Consider the following 10,981-nt stretch of genomic DNA (forward strand, 5'->3'; position numbering starts at 1 on the left):
TCTATATACTTATGTCAAAACATGCCAAGAGAAAGAAGAGTAAACATTACATACATGAAGCCGTTCTTATCTTAGCCATCATAGACATATTCTCATCCTCGACATCATCAATGTTGTTGTAAAACATATCCATCGTCATTGCCATAAAAGCTTGTAATACTGTAAACCTTTATTTTGGGAAACTATAGACATTTTGGAAACATTGACAGGTTATAGGAAAAAGTAGTCATTTCCTTGGGACCATTGACACCTAGCTTTTGAAAATAAAGAAAATATGAAAGCACTTATGGAATCATAACATAGGGAACATGCCTTGAACGAAAAGGGTAAGCCTTACATACTTATGCCAAAGACATGCCAAAAGAAGGAACGATTAGCTTTACATACCTGTACCGCGCTTTACTAGCTTTTCTTATTCTTCCAACTTGTTAGTCTACATCCAAGAGAGTTGACATAGTCATTAGATTCATCACCATATACTCGTCTCAATCCTTCAAACAAATTAATTTCCAATCTGCCGAAATTTCGGCAGCATCTCCCCTATAAATACACCATTCCCGAGATTTCAACTCGGCCACCATGTCAACAACCATATCAACAACAACAACCAGCAGTATATATATACAATCAAATCACCTAAACTTTACACAACACAAGCTCCAAACAACTAGCATAAAACTACGGTACCAAAATAGAGTTTTTAACCTTTATTTCGTAAAATCTTTAACCATATCAAACGGGGGGTCGTGTGGCTGCAACCAGAAGCAACCACACCCTTTTTAAAATACTTTAAATCCCTGCAACATACAATCCAACCAGCTGCACCCGCAGTGCCTCAACGACCATACACTACGCGACTTCGATTTAGCTACTACGACTTTAATTTAGTAGTTTCCAGCATCATGCCCCCTTATACATTTTCTCTGCTTCCAGCCATATTTAGGACACGTAATACACCTCATAACAACATCATAAACTCCAATTTTAAAGGAGAGACCTTACCTTTACCGAAACTCTCCAAAACTTGCCTCGGAAGCTCTCCTAGCGCGGCTAAAACTTTGGGGCTGTTCGGTGACGTTTTGGGCTGCTCAAAACCATAAAATTTCATTACCAATACCTTCATAACACCTTGGTACACCCTAGATAATTAATTCACGAAGCAAAATCGGAGACTTACCTTTTTTTTCCTTGGCCGAACCTATTCTTTCTCTAGCTTCAAGTTTCTTCTCTTCCTTTCTCTCTAGAACTCTCTTGAATCCTCTTGTTGATAAAGAAACCTTAATGGATAAATATGACTTAAAAGTCATCAACATATATATATATATAAGCCACTTAATTAATGGGCTAAGTTCCAAGACTTGGGCCCTTTCCTTGTGTTGGGCCTCTCTTATTATTTTGATTTCTTTCAAAGCCCAATCCCTTGGCCCATATGTTTTCATAAACTACATTTTGTGAACTTCCAACTTATATATATATATATATATATATATATATATATATATATTTTCCTTATTCTTTTTTTTTCAATATTTCCATCTCCAAAATTCCATAACCAACTTATGTATCAAACAAGACCAAAACGTATCATTATCCTTCACTTGTTACAATTATTCCAAATGTCCAAATGTACAAAAATATGGGTTGTAACATTCTCCCCCACTTTAGAACATTCGTCCTCGAATGTTAAATAAAACCTTCTTCAAAATCTTATAGAGACTATAAGGAAAATTCCTTTCTTCCCCACTAGTGATTAGTTAGCGCTCACACTCATTTCAACTTCTCCATCTGAAAGTACTTGTACTCCAGTGACCCGTGTTTCTAGCTCTGTTATAACACTATCTTCATTCTAGTGGATACCACTTGTTCCACTTAATGGGCTCGCAACGCGTCAATGATTTTGCAGAGCTACGTCCCTCATCCTTGAGGGGTCTTTATACTTTTCACGGCGAAATCACATATCCACAATACTTCTTTATATCTCATAAGCTTTTATCCTTGTCGGGTACCTGAGGTTAACTTCCAATTCTTCTCAATCTCATGACAATTCTATTTTAATAATGGTCTTATCTTCTCGCCTTTTCATACTACTCCTTCCATTCGGAGCTATCTATTCCCTTTTTCTTTCTAGAAAATTCCGACAGAGTTTCCTCTATATTCCTTACTATCTCAAACCTGCACTCAGGAAATACCAACAATGCCATGCAAGGCCAACATATATATATATATATATATCCATATCATATCATATCACATTCGCAGTGCCTCACAGGGCTAATATATACATACATTTATAACATATCATATCCCAGCCGCACAAGGCTTCCTACATTAGGCCGAAACAAAAATGACAACTTGCCCCATATAGCCAGCAAAAACTATACTTATCACTCCCCTATACCTATGATCGATCAGTCCCTATCTCGACCCGGTGACCTAGGAGGTGAAGTATGTTCCCCGTCACTATCTGGATGCCATTTGCTTGTCTGTTCCTCATCGTCTTCCTCGCTTGAATCCAAAATATATTGATAGCCAGGAAATTCTTGGTTCACCGACGACCAAGATAGAGGGCTCGAATATATCGTAACACTTACTGTAGAAGCTGGCCTGACATAGTGTTCGGTCATAAGAGCAGCTGGCGTGGCTTCTAGAACTACTTTCCTGGTCATCAGATGCTCTTGGGAACCTGTCGTTGAGCCTTCTGAAGGATCGGTCTCTATAACATAATCAGGGTCTTCAGAGGGATCCGTCTCAATCGAATAACTAGGGCTCTGCCTGCTTGGTCTTGGAGCCTGAGGTCCCATGTGTACCCTAGGGACCTTCTCCGCACCCCCTATACTGTCTAGAGCTGGTCTCTTCATCTCCCACCACAGCCTGTACCCACCTACAAGAAAGAGGGTCAGAAACAAGCTTCCCGTAGAGGTCTGACCGTACATCTCGTAGTCCGTTAGAAGGAGATTATCCTGATAGACAGCTCTATCGCACGATCTAAGATAATAAAAGAAGATAATATCCTAAATGTCCTATAGCCTCCTGTTTATAAATGTGGCCGGCTTCACATCCATAAACAAGACTCTACTAGACACGACTTTGCAGACAACCCTTTGACCGACCTGCTCTGATACCACTCTGTCACACCCCGATCTCAACAGGGTGTGATGGGCACCCGACCCCGTGCTCAGAGCCGAGCGAACCCGCTAACTCATATTACATTCTCAATCTCTTTAGAATTTCACATCAAAAAGAAATGAAAAACATATCTACGCTTTCCGAATCTTGCTATCCAAAATCTATCATCTCATGCGACATAATAACATATCGGCTGGTGACGCCGCTTACAAAGATGACACTCTATACCCACAACTCTGTCTGCAAAGTCTCTAACTTTGAACGAAACATCATATCGCATATACTCTGACTCGGCCGCACTCCAGGAACAAGTGGAGTTGCTAACCCTGCTGGAACATCTTCTATAGTAACTTCTACTTGTCGGTGTGTACCTGCGTGGCATGAAACGCAGCCCCCAATGAAAAGGGGGTCAGTACGAGTAATGTACCGAGTATATAAGGCATGAAAATCAACATAATAAAGAACATAAGGTATGAACAACCATATCGTAGAATCATAGACATATAGTGAGATAAGAGAGTAACCTGTACATATGAGTGCCCTTTTAGGCCGGATGCCATGCATGCTTGTCTTATTATAAAAAAACATTTCTTGTTCATATTCATAGAAAATAGAAGTCATATCACCGAACAACGTCGGCGTGCCCACATATGTCCCGCGTCCGGGCATCCCGCGTCCAGGATGAAAATTACTCCAACTGATCAGGTGGGAATGCGTCTATAGCGCCACATATCACCTCCCCATATCCCCTATATACATATACATATACATATAGACAGCATGCACGAGAGCCCAATGAAAGTCGTGTATTTGTCGGAGTGACGGAAGGTCGGTAACCTCCGATTATATTATGAATTAATCACGGTCGCTTTGTCTCACCTTGAAGGAACAATTATTATAGGATGAGACTATCAACGAAAGATAATATTAAGAGAACGTAGAATAAGGTCACAATCTCATAAGACGCCAAATCGTATACATATCCACATAGGACCAATTTTCAAGACTCGTAGAAAAATCGGAATGAGCTATGATTCAAAATCAAGATAAGAGTCATATCAAGTACCTTTTGAAAATTTCCATGGATTATATCAAAATAAAACTTTTGAAATCATATACGCGTATTTAAGCACGAGAAAAATATCTTTTGGAAACTCAAGAAAATTGACCATCCTAGTGGCTCTACGAATAGGACTTCCTTGAAATTGTACAAAATGACATATACTTGTTTCATAAAAATTATGCCAAAAGAAAGTGTAGCTCTATATACTTATGTCAAAACATGCCAAGAGAAAGAAGAGTAAACATTACATACATGAAGCCGTTCTTATCTTAGCCATCATAGACATATTCTCATCCTCGACATCATCAATGTCGTTGTAAAACATATCCATCGTCATTGCCATAAAAGCTTGTAATACTGTAAACCTTTATTTTGGGAAACTATAGACATTTTGGAAACATTGACAGGTTATAGGAAAAAGTAGTCATTTCCTTGGGACCATTGACACCTAGCTTTTGAAAACAAAGAAAATATGAAAGCACTTATGGAACCATAACATAGGGAACATGCCTTGAACGAAAAGGGTAAGCCTTACATACTTATGCCAAAGACATGCCAAAAGAAGGAACGATTAGCTTTACATACCTGTACCGCGCTTTACTAGCTTTTCTTATTCTTCCAACTTGTTAGTCTACATCCAAGAGAGTTGACATAGTCATTAGATTCATCACCATATACTCGTCTCAATCCTTCAAACAAATTAATTTCCAATCTGCCGAAATTTCGGCAGCATCTCCCCTATAAATACACCATCCCCGAGATTTCAACTCGGCCACCATGTCAACAACCATATCAATAACAACAACCAGCAGTATATATATACAATCAAATCACCTCAACTTTACACAACACAAGCTCCAAACAACTAGCATAAAACTACGATACCAAAATAGAGTTTTTAACCTTTATTTCGTAAAATCTTTAACCATATCAAACGGGGGGTCGTGTGGCTGCAACCAGAAGCAACCACACCCTTTTTAAAATACTTTAAATCCCTGCAACATACAATCCAACCAGCTGCACCCGCAGCGCCTCAACGACCATACACTACGCGACTTCGATTTAGCTACTACGACTTTAATTTAGTAGTTTCCAGCATCATGCCCCCTTATACATTTTCTCTGCTTCCAGCCATATTTAGGACACGTAATACACCTCATAACAACATCATAAACTCCAATTTTAAAGGAGAGACCTTACCTTTACCGAAACTCTCCAAAACTTGCCTCGGAAGCTCTCCTAGCGCGGCTAAAACTTTGGGGCTGTTCGGTGACGTTTTGGGCTGCTCAAAACCATAAAATTTCATTACCAATACCTTCATAACACCTTGGTACACCCTAGATAATTAATTCACGAAGCAAAATCGGAGACTTACCTTTTTTTTCCTTGGCCGAACCTATTCTTTCTCTAGCTTCAAGTTTCTTCTCTTCCTTTCTCTCTAGAACTCTCTTGAATCCTCTTGTTGATAAAGAAAACTTAATGGATAAATATGACTTAAAAGTCATCAACATATATATATATATATAAGCCACTTAATTAACGGGCTAAGTTCCAAGACTTGGGCCCTTTCCTTGTGTTGGGCCTCTCCTATTATTTTGATTTCTTTCAAAGCCCAATCCCTTGGCCCATATGTTTTCATAAACTACATTTTGTGAACTTCCAACTTATATATATATATATTTTCCTTATTCTTTTTTTTTAATATTTCCATCTCCAAAATTCCATAACCAACTTATGTATCAAACAAGACCAAAACGTATCATTATCCTTCACTTGTTACAATTATTCCAAATGTCCAAATGTACAAAAATATGGGTTGTAACACAACCACCAACTTTAAGCACACAAATATGATCATCAATCCTCAAAACTCTGTCAAGATCAATATAAGCAAACTTAGCTTCACCTCTCAACACTTTGTCCCGAATCACTCTCAACTTCTCATTATCAAATATTGATAAGCATGAATCTGATACAACAATATAGACCTAGCCTCAACAAAGTCCAAAATACAATGAGGTGCTGAAATATCAAGTCGAACAAATTGTCTGGCTAAAGACTGAACCTCAAATGCCAAAGGTATATCCTCCACCTTAAGAAAGGCTAAACTATCCATACTTGGTGCCTTTTGACTCAAAGAATCCGTTACCACATTTGCCTTGCTGGGATGATAAATAATAATAATATCATAATCCTTCAATAATTCCAATAATCTATGCTGCCTCAAGTTTAAATTCAGCTGAGAAAAGAAGTATTTAAGGCTACGATGATCGGTAAAGACCTCACCATTCATACCATAAAGATAATTTCACTAAAGATTCAAAACAAAGACCACCACTGCTATAACACCTCAAAATTTTAAGCTAAGACCTGAATCATTCTTCATATGTGTATAGGGTCATATCGGGTGATTCTTAATTATGCATATGAATTAAGGTCAATTATTTAGTGTGGGAATAGACTTGGAGATGAATTAAGGTCACAAGAATTCTCTAGCACAAAGTTAAGTTGAAAACTTCCTTACCGATTGAGTTTCGATATAAGATTTTACTTGGGTCAACTTCAAATAATCATATCTCTTAAAATATAAAGAATTAGGTGACCCATAGCCTATGAAATTAGAGATCTATGAATCCTCTTTCAAATGCCACCATAGATACCTCATTTTGTGTATGGAGTAAAAGTTTATGCTTGTTCTAGTAAAGTCTTGTCAGATAGGCAAACCTTAACGGACACCTATACAACCGGTGAAAGTCTTCACGGACTATATGGCCTTCCGTGAAGGGCTTGATGTCAAATTTTTCAGACATATTTTGCATGCTTTCTAAGGTTATTTTGGTCGTTTCCAAATTTTAACCATTGTCTAAGACATTTTTTGGTGTTTTAAAGGAGTATACCATTCAACTAACTAATTTTCCTCTTATAATCATCAATCTAAATATCGTTGTCTCAAGAAACTCTCTTAAGACTCACCTAGTGTTCTTCTTCTCCAAGCTAGATAGGGTTTCAAGAGCTCAAATCTCCTTTTTTAAAAAAAATTAATAGCTAAGGATCATCGAGGTATGTAGGAATTTCATCTATGGATCCTTTCCATCTATGAGGTCCCAATGATTTCTCCCTTTTTCTATTAATTTTAATCCAATTGTTATAGCATTTTGATGATTTAGCATTGGATTCATTCAATTATGCTTTTACTCATCTTCAATGATCTTATTAAGCATGAATTTAAGTAAAATAACATATTTTCAAGGATTTTTACATGAACCCAATGTAGGAGAAATGATCACCCATTAGTAGAGTGTTATACCCTGTACTTTTGTACCTTGGGACGTGTTTTTAAGCTTCTTGAAAGTTGTCATGTGAACCCTACTGGCTACAATGTGACTAACTAATCCTAAGGAAGGGAGGATGAGGCCATCCCAAATGATTGGAAATAGATTTGGAAGGATGTGAAGGAGTTGGAGGCTAAGTAAAAAGTCGTGGAACCCGAATTTCTTGCGTAAGCTACCAACTTGGACGTTTTACAAAATTAAGCTACTTGATTATATGTCGAGCTTAAGTAGCAAAGATTATATAAATTCCTAAAGTGAGATGGGACTATGAACCTACGAAAAAGAGCAAAAACTAGGTTCCAAACTTACAAAAAGAAGCAAGTAGGTGACAAGTAGGTGATGCACCTACTTGGAGTAAGTAGGTTATGCACCTACTTGGAGTAAGTAGGTGACCCACCTACTTGGGGTGGACCCCACACTGCTATGTGGCAGCCAAGGATTTGGTGCATGGCGTGAGGTGGCGCCCTAGGGGCTAGACACGTGTCACCCCTAGGGGCTGCAACCTGTCACTCTTAAAGGAAGGGTATAAAACCCTAAGTCATGACTAAGGGTTCTTATTTTCAGCTTTGTACTTAGACATATTTTCAGCTTGTTACTTAGAACTATTGAGAGCAACTTGAAGAGAACAAGAACAAGAGAGAAACGGCCATGACAGCAAGGTGAGGCCTTCAATTTCACTCCATGAATTATTTATCAATGGTATTATTTCACTAAATATAGGTGCTTAACAACATAAAGTTTGATAGTTGGAGCGGCAAGGAGGTTCGATCTAAACCTACAACTTTCGGCATGTTTCCAAAGCTCGCTTGCTAAGGTATATCTTGATTCCCTTCTCCCATATTTGGGAAAGTGTTTAAAAATGTTGTGGGTGTATAAATATGAGTTGGAAACGTGAAAATATGCATGTTACGGCTAAAGGATGTTGCAGGTCATGTAGGGACTATTTTGACGCTATTCTAGAAAGTTAAAGTTTTGCTAGTGTTGTCATTAGTATGGTGTTGAGTTTAGAAGTTGTTTATATATGTTGCAGGGCTGGAACATGGTTAAATATGAGTATATAGGCTTCTGGTTGCAGCCTCATAATACTCCATTTTGTATGGCTAAGATTTTGCGAATTAAAGAGCTAAAACCCTACTTTGGCGTCATAGTTTTGGGTGAGTTGTGTTGAACTTGTATTGCGTGATATGGTAGTGATTTGATGGTGTATGGATGCTAATAAAATTGGAAGTTTAGATAGGAAAAGTTATAAGGGAGATGCTGCCCGATTTCCGTTAACTTCGAAACTAGCCAACAGACTAGTCGAGGAAGGCGAGCAAGGAAATGGTGCCTATAGATACTGGAGTATAGATTGGGAAGATGGAAAGTTGAAAGTTAGTAATCTTGGTATTACTCTCATGTTAAATAGGTTGAAGGAGAAACAAAATAAGCTGGACTACAATCGAGTTACTGCAGGTATGTAAAGCCTATTCTTTCTTCTCTTTTGGCATGTCTTAGATGTAAATGTTATGTATGTGAAATTTGAGAGTTATTCCATTCTAAAGATCTGAGTATCAGTCCAGACTCCTATTCACTTCTTGCTATTAGAACTCCGGTAATAGTTGAGTCACTACCTTTCAAGTTTTTTAGGAAATGAAGAGCAGTACATGTAAACCCTGTCTCTTCTTACTTGTGGAAAGACTTGACTGCATGTAATGTAGGATATGGATGTGAAGGTAACTCCTTTATAAACTCTGAGTATCACTTGTGACTTATAGGCACTTTTGAATATTAAGAGTCTTAAAGTGGTTCACCCACTACTCTTGAGCCATCTATATGTTGAATGGTAAGTGGGGATACAAGCTCCTCTTCCTAAAGTCTATGAAATGATCAATGTTTCTGATTGCATAAGTTGTGTCGCTAATTGCATGAGTTATGTTTTTGACTGCATAAGTTGGGTCTTTGGTTACATGAGCTATGTGACATTGTCTTGATACATGTCTGTGATTCCTGAGGCCCTAATTGATGTAATCCCTAATGACATATAAAGGGGTACTTCGGATAATTACTTTCCTGGTCTTCAGGTGATGGTTCACTTGACTATTTCATGGAGTCTCAGATAATGACTTTACTTGCATATGGTTTCTCACTACTTTACTCGTGCATACTATAACCCCTTTTCCTCCGAGTCCCATAAGGGATCCAGGAATGTTATCGTACACAGCCTTACTACTTCTTTCACCGAGTCCCGAGCTGGGCAGTGTATGTGAGGATGGTATTATGCCACATATTATAATAAAATGCCATATGTGATGATATGATGATATGAAGGGAGATAATATGATAATTCACTGCCTCCCGGGCCAGCTATATATATATATGATGACATATATAATGATATGAGGCCATATGTTCCTTGGCATTGTTTTAAATTATGGATCGGGCTGAACGTTCCTTGGTATATTTTACTATATAATAATGGCACCTAGTAGCATAATGGGCCGAGTGCGGTATGATATGTGCACTACTCTTTCACCGAGTCCCTCACTAAAGCGCCGAATACTTTACGTAGGTATGCATATGAAAATACAGTGATACATTTATGACCCTGAGCCCTATAGTGGATCGGATATAATATGGTGACATATACGATACATTTATGGCTTCTGCTTGTTGTTGCTGATATGGATGCTAATGTTAGAGGTTAAAATTGGAAGTTTGGATAGGACAACTTATAGGGGAGATGCTGCCCGATTTCTGTTAACTTCGGAACTAGCCAACAGACTAGTCGAGGAAGGCGAGCAAGGAAATATTGCCTATAGATACTGGAGTATAGATTGGGAAGTTGGAAAGTTGAAAGTTAGTAATCTTGGTATTACTCTCATGTTAAATAGTTTGAAGGAGAAAAAAAACAAGCTAGACTACAATCGAGCTACTACAGGTATGTAAAGCATAATTTTTCTTCTCTTTTGGCATGTCTTAGATGTAAGTGTTATGTATGTGAAATTTGAGAGTTATTCCATTCTAAAGCTCTGAGTATGAGTCCAGACTCCTATTCACTTCTTGCTGTTAGAACTCTGGTAATAGTTGAGTCACTACCTTTTAAGTCTTTTAGGAAATGAAGTGCAGTACATGTAAAGCCCGTCTCTTCTTACTTGTGGAAAGACTTCACTGTATGTAATGTAGGATATGGATGCGAAGGTAACTCCTTTATAAACTCTGGGTATCACTCCTAACTTGTAGGCACATTTGAATATTAAGAGTCTTAAAGTGGTTCACCCACTACTCTTGAGCCATCTATATGTTGAATGGTAAGTGAGGATACAACCTCCTCTTCCCAAAGGATCTGAAATGATCAATATTTCTGATTGCATAAGTTATGTCTCTGATTGCATGAGTTATGTTTCTGACTGCATAAGTTGTGTCTTTGGTTATATGAGATATATGGCATTGTCTTGATACATGTCTGTGATTCCTGAGGCCC

The 10,981-nt window shown here is 38.1% G+C and overlaps 2 long non-coding RNA genes across 2 annotated transcripts; both read right to left on the reverse strand.

The window, feature by feature from the left end:
* Positions 1-386: 386 nt before the first annotated feature.
* On the reverse strand, positions 387-1,245 carry LOC129891749 (uncharacterized). The gene is made up of 3 exons (XR_008767228.1): positions 1,178-1,245; positions 1,003-1,084; positions 387-433 (listed from the first exon to the last, which is right to left on the reverse strand). It is a non-coding gene; the product is annotated as an uncharacterized LOC129891749 (long non-coding RNA).
* A 3,528-nt stretch (positions 1,246-4,773) lies between these two features.
* On the reverse strand, positions 4,774-5,659 carry LOC129891150 (uncharacterized). The gene is made up of 3 exons (XR_008767115.1): positions 5,565-5,659; positions 5,390-5,471; positions 4,774-4,820 (listed from the first exon to the last, which is right to left on the reverse strand). It is a non-coding gene; the product is annotated as an uncharacterized LOC129891150 (long non-coding RNA).
* Positions 5,660-10,981: the final 5,322 nt, after the last annotated feature.

Source organism: Solanum dulcamara, chromosome 6 (genome assembly GCF_947179165.1).
Source record: "Solanum dulcamara chromosome 6, daSolDulc1.2, whole genome shotgun sequence".
In the NCBI taxonomy this organism is placed as follows: Eukaryota; Viridiplantae; Streptophyta; class Magnoliopsida; order Solanales; family Solanaceae; genus Solanum; species Solanum dulcamara.